Source organism: Poecilia mexicana, unplaced genomic scaffold (assembly GCF_051168715.1).
Source record: "Poecilia mexicana isolate PSO_F unplaced genomic scaffold, ASM5116871v1 scaffold_2, whole genome shotgun sequence".
Lineage (NCBI taxonomy): Eukaryota > Metazoa > Chordata > Actinopteri > Cyprinodontiformes > Poeciliidae > Poecilia > Poecilia mexicana.
This window is the reverse complement of record NW_028263371.1, coordinates 3,929,047-3,935,046: the sequence shown is the minus strand read 5'-3', so window position 1 is coordinate 3,935,046 and position 6,000 is coordinate 3,929,047.

The window sequence follows — 6,000 nt, the reverse complement described above, 5'->3', positions numbered from 1 at the left end:
GAAAAAAAGAAGAAAACAAACAAAAAAATAGAAGTTTGGGTTTACATTAGCTGTAACCCATAATCACCAAAATTACCAGAAATAAGTGTTCAAAATGAATCACTCTGTGTGAAGAAAATGCTTAATTGGCAGAAAGAGCTACATATAGAAATTTTGCCACCTGATATCAACACACACACACACACACACACACACAAATGAATTATGAATGTAGTCACATCCACCATTCTCAAAATGCTGCTCAAGAAACATTGCAGCATCTTCAGTATTCTTGTTGCATCACTTCCTCTCTTCTGTCAGTTCCACCCAGGAACCTCTGAAGACTTTATTGTTGTGAGAACGCATCAAGGGCGGAGAATCTCTGACTGTGAGAGGAAAAAATAAAGGTTCTGACCAGTTCATGTGTTCCAGAAACAACCTTTATTCCTCATATATAACATATGAAAGAAACTTTGACATTCAGTGTTTGGTTGTAGAGAAATGAATCTGTTCATCCACTGTTTACCCCATGACTGACTGTTACAACATAACCTTGACTTTTGTGTTCTCTGCGGGAATATGTCCTGTGCATTTAATGGCATTACCTCACCACAGTGTGAAATTAATACGATTCATTAATCATTTCAAATTAAAAGTGTCAGGAAATGCTTGATGTGATCTAGACGCAACTGGGAAAAAAGATCTAAAGTATATATTTGTCAGTGCATCTGGAAATTCAGTTGAAATCAGATTTTACATACACTATATTATGTTTTACCCCTCATTCAAACTTTTCCACTTTTGGCATTTAGCAACTAGAAATAATCTGCTAACTGACCAACAATAGTCTGAATTTGTTGTCTTTCATACACACATCTGGTTTCAACTGTACAGCCATATAAATTAGAATATTATTGAAAAGTTCATTTATTGTGGAAACCCGGTTCACTAAGTGAAACACATTATATAGACTGATGTTTAAAAGACTATTTTAGTTAACTTTGGAAATGTGCTTACGGCTAATTAATGCAACGTGTCAGAATATTACATCAGACAAATTTTTGAAAAACATTTGTGATACAGAAATATAGCCTTATTGAATATGACTTTATGAGCTAGATTTTTTAAAAAATATATTTTTAGAGGATATAATCAGTCTAGTATATTCTTATCATTAATAACTTTGATCTCGGCTCATCAAGGAGAAGCTCGCTAGTTGACCGGCGTGCTCTTCATAGTGTATTGATATTGAGGAGATCGTGTGGATAGGATGGTACTAGAGCACTTTAAAACTTTTAAAGTGAGCAATAAAATGTTCAAATCAATGCAATGACAGGCAGGAAGCCAATAAAGAGATTTTAAGACTGGAGTTATGTGTTCACACATGAGGTGGAGCGTTCTGTACTATTTATAAAGGTACAGGAATGATTGATCGAGCCCGACGCATAAAGAATTACAACTGTCCAGCAGAGAGGTGATAAAGCATGAATAACCTTCTCAAAAAGAAAGATAAAGCTGCGGTTCAGTATTGAGCTTCAAGCTGGTAATTTAAGTTATCTCCTAAAAATAACTTTTTGTCTGCCATCAGGAAACATTGTTCTGTGAGTTCAGTAAATATTATCTGCCATCAGGAGGTCACTCTGTTATTTCGGTTGTGCTCTCTGGCCTGTACTGTCGTCCTCTTGTAGGTTTTCTCTTGTTTCTGTGTTTTTCTAGCTGTTAATGCAGATCTGGTTGCTGATTGGCTAGTTCTCCAGACCACACCCAACGCAGAACAGAGCACTAACACAACATGTCAGAAAAGACATGTCCCGGACAAACCCCCACTTCAGTTTGTTATAAGCTTATCGTTTTGTTTTGGAAATGACGAAATTAAAATTTAAGTTTTGAGAAAAATAAGTTGCAATTTATTTTCACTGTCAGAGAACAAAATAGAAAAAACAAACAAAAAAGGCAATACACACTTGTTCTCAAGAAGGGACTAAAATACTAAAATGAAAGCTTCCCTCCTTAACAGCAATCCAACACAAAGAAGATTCACCCAAATTATGATCAGGACCATCAATAGCAAAAAGATGTCATGAAATATTAACATTTTATACTATTAAATTAAAAAGGAAGTTTGAGCAATTTAACGTTATTTCCTCTCCATAATTTGTCAAAATACAAAATTAACTAAAGAAACTGATATGGTCTGGTTACAAAAAGGTTTGTTTATGGCTCTCTGAGCTCATGTTTGCTCATGTTTTGTGCTTATAATTTTGTTAACTTACTAGTGAAAAAGCTTTTAAAAAAGGACACATTGTTCTGTCACTATTATGAGAAATTGACCCAGTTTCTGCTCTTAAAAATAATGTGGCCCCAATATAAAAAATGGAAGAAAATAAATGCACTCACGTGTTTGCAAATATTCTTCCAGATATATCCACAAAGAAAATTAACATCATTCTCACAGCCTACACTTTATAAATAAAATAACAGAAAAATGTAAATGTAAAATAATAATTCAAATCCACTGAGGACTAGGTTAGCCACATATGAAAATATTAACACCAACATGCAGTTTTGTTTGTGAAATGACATGTTTATTTTTTTTTTTGTCACGGAAAACAAAATATTTTGCTTTCTTTGCATTTTGTTCTTTATTCTTAGGTTATTTATTCAATATATAAGAATAAAATTTCAGCTAAGTTGAAAAAGATAATATTTTAGATTACATTACATGGAATGCATATTTAACCAGAAAGTGAGGAGACAGGGACCAGGCTCTGGCTGACAAGTTGTCCTGCAGAAGAGAAAGAAGATGAGGCCCCTGGAGGGAGGCAGGGCGGGGAGTTAATGATCTTTCTGCATGCAAGGTTCATGGTTCAGGAGGCAGTGAGACGAAAGAAGGAGGCAAAACCCCATTAACTCCTCGACAGAGTCTGCCACAAGTAGTAAGCTTTATTTGCCCTTTTTCTTGTCTCTTTTTTTTTTGTTCTTTTTCCTGCTTTGGGTGTTTGTCCCTTAGCTGTCTCCAATCATCCCCCACTCCTCCTTCACATTCCAGTCTTTCTCTTGGGGTCTTTTCATTTGTCCATAGCTGTTTTCTTCTGAATGAACCTTTTTTTTAAGCCTTTATCTCCCCCATTTATGTTTCTCTTCTTTTTCTCTGGAGTCTACCGTACCTCTTAATATTTTCCATTCTGATTTCTGCTGGAGTTTTTTTATTAACTTATTCTGTCCTATGTCTGTAACTACAATGTATTTCTTACATTTTTATAGTGCACTTATATTATGATGTATGACAAACTAAATCTTAGTTGTTTTCATGACATTTGGGCAGATAGAAGTATAAATAATGTGAAGTATTATTTAACTGTGTGGAGAATATTAGATCTCAACACAAACAGAAAAATACTTTTAATTAGATTTTTCATATTGTATCTTTGGCTCCTACACACTGCTTCTCACAAGTATAACTATTTAATATGAACTCTGCAGAAATCAATACTTTGAACTAGGAGTGGGGATTCACCATTTATCATATATCGTGATAAATTTCTTATCATGATAAAGAATAATGATGTTTAAATTCTCCCAAAACTGTCTGTATTGTTGCAATTGTTAATATTACTATTTTCTCCACTGTTTGTTCAATAAAAGCATTAATACATAGAAATCATTTTTTTTAAATACAGTTACTATGTGCAGTTTAGTGATACAAATCACACTTCTTTATATGTTTTGTGGTAGTCTAATGACATTAAGGATTCTGCATTATTGAACCCAGAAAATCAAGCATCATCTAATATTTAAGAGTAAAAAATAAAAAGATAAACACAGAAAATACAAACCTACATTACACTTCCTGGTGATATTTTGTTGGGATTTACTGACCCAGTGAAACGACAGTCATAGTGTGAGACTCTCAGAAACCCTGGATTGTGCTTTTACTCTTAACGTCTGGCATCGCAATAAAGTCTGTCAGTGTCAGATTTCATCACTGTAAAGTCTTTTTAAGCCCATGAAATGCTTTAATGTGAAAATTTCGTATGCCTCCGGTGTCCAGCCTACAGGACTGATTTAAACTTTGCTGGAGAGCTGTTGTTGCTTCGTTTTACAGCTATATATCACAGAACGGACAAAGAGCCCAACCTCAGAGGCAGGACCAAATACAAGGAATGATATGTCAGAAGCACCCAGCAAGACACATAATAATGGTCTGCAGCAGCTGCCATTTAGTCCCTGTCATTCCTGCCGAGACTCAAAATGCCACCAACTGCGTGCGTATAAATCATCAGCTGAAGAGACAGAAAAGAAATACCATGTGTGGTTTGATCGTCCAACATCAGGATAATTGAACACATTTGCCCATAGTCGTCTTTCTTTGATTAAATATTAAGTGTGATGCAATGACTGTTGGAGATTTAGCTTAATCTAGCTTTCACTACAACAGTTGTGTTTCCATTTACCATAAAATGGCACAAATTGGGAATTCACTTAATGGAAACAAAAAGAAAAAATCTTGTTTTTTGATCAAATGTTTTTGAGCTAGGATGAGGTGGGAGGTTTTTATTGATTTTCACAAACCTGCAATGGAAACACTTATTTTGCATCACAGGAGTCACATGATCAACAACCGGATGTTACTACTGGCGGAAACGTCAAAGAACATGACAGGAAGTGGCAGGAGGATGATGGCGCAACATGTTTTTCAATGACTTATCCAGTGAACGAAGTTATTCACATGATTTTAATTGCATTTCTTAATTAATAGAATTACAAATTTGTGTTTTTTCAATGGTAGCGGAATACCAACAAAAGTTTTGTGCGCATTTGTAATGAAAACACAGCTAGCGTCAAGAAAACTGACAACTTGACTGATTTTTAAAAAATAAATACAGTCCACAAATGATTATGAAAATGACTATTTCAGGACTGACAGAAACCTAATTCAACAGGAGATAATAAACAGCAATGTTAAATGTTTAAATCTAATATTAATGACACTGGGATTTTTGTAACAGTTATTAACTGAGATGGAGAAAACAAACTAACTAACCAGAAAAGAACAACTACGACCCAAAAGGGAAAATTTAAGCCTTGGGCTCTGAAGATTTGAAATATTATTAAACTAATTAAGGACTTAACATTAAGCATTTTCTGAGTCTCCCATTAACCTCAGAAAGGGATTTTGGGGCCCATATTTTATTCTAATCTGCAGATCAAACTAACAGGAAATAAAAAGGGAGGATAAACTGAATGTCTTTAGACTGATGGAGGTAGATTAGAGTGTTGAACTTAACAGAAAAGCAGATATATTGCAACACTTAATGGAAACAATGAATAGCATCCAATAAAAAATGGATGTTATTTAAACCACATAATTTAGACGAAGGGAAACCACCACAACGATGTAAACAAGTTACCTCCTCAGCCATAACTTATCCCTGAGAAACCTTCCTTATCACTATTGTCCTATAACATGTGGGGCTAGAACGATTAATCGGATTAATCATGATGAATCAATCATTAAAATATTCGTCAACTAATTTAGTAATTGATTAATTGTTAATTGGAGTATACAGACTTAAACAAAAGGCCATAAGAACAACACACTCAGACCAGAAAATAAGCAAAACCGTACAAAAAGTATGTAGAAAACATTTAGCATTTAACATTACAGAAAAAAGTGTACAAACACCACGAGCTTCCAGCTGCAAAACTCCCATAAAAACCTGAAGATTTAGGGACTGCTATGAAAGCAAATGGATCGCAGTCTGCCATGTTGGTTCTGACAAATGAGCTCAGTGACAGGGCATCAGCCTTTCACATGGGAAAAAAAAATAAAAAATGGTATTGCATAATGACATCAAACCCTCGCTGACAGCCGAATTGCCCTATCTGTCTCACTTAAGTAACCCAGCTGGAGTAGTGCATGATCAGCTGAGGAATCTTTCCTCAAAGGCGAAATAATTTTGCTTCTTGAGAACATATCAGTCTCTTTCTTGTGAGAACACCACTGGACTGCTGATCAGT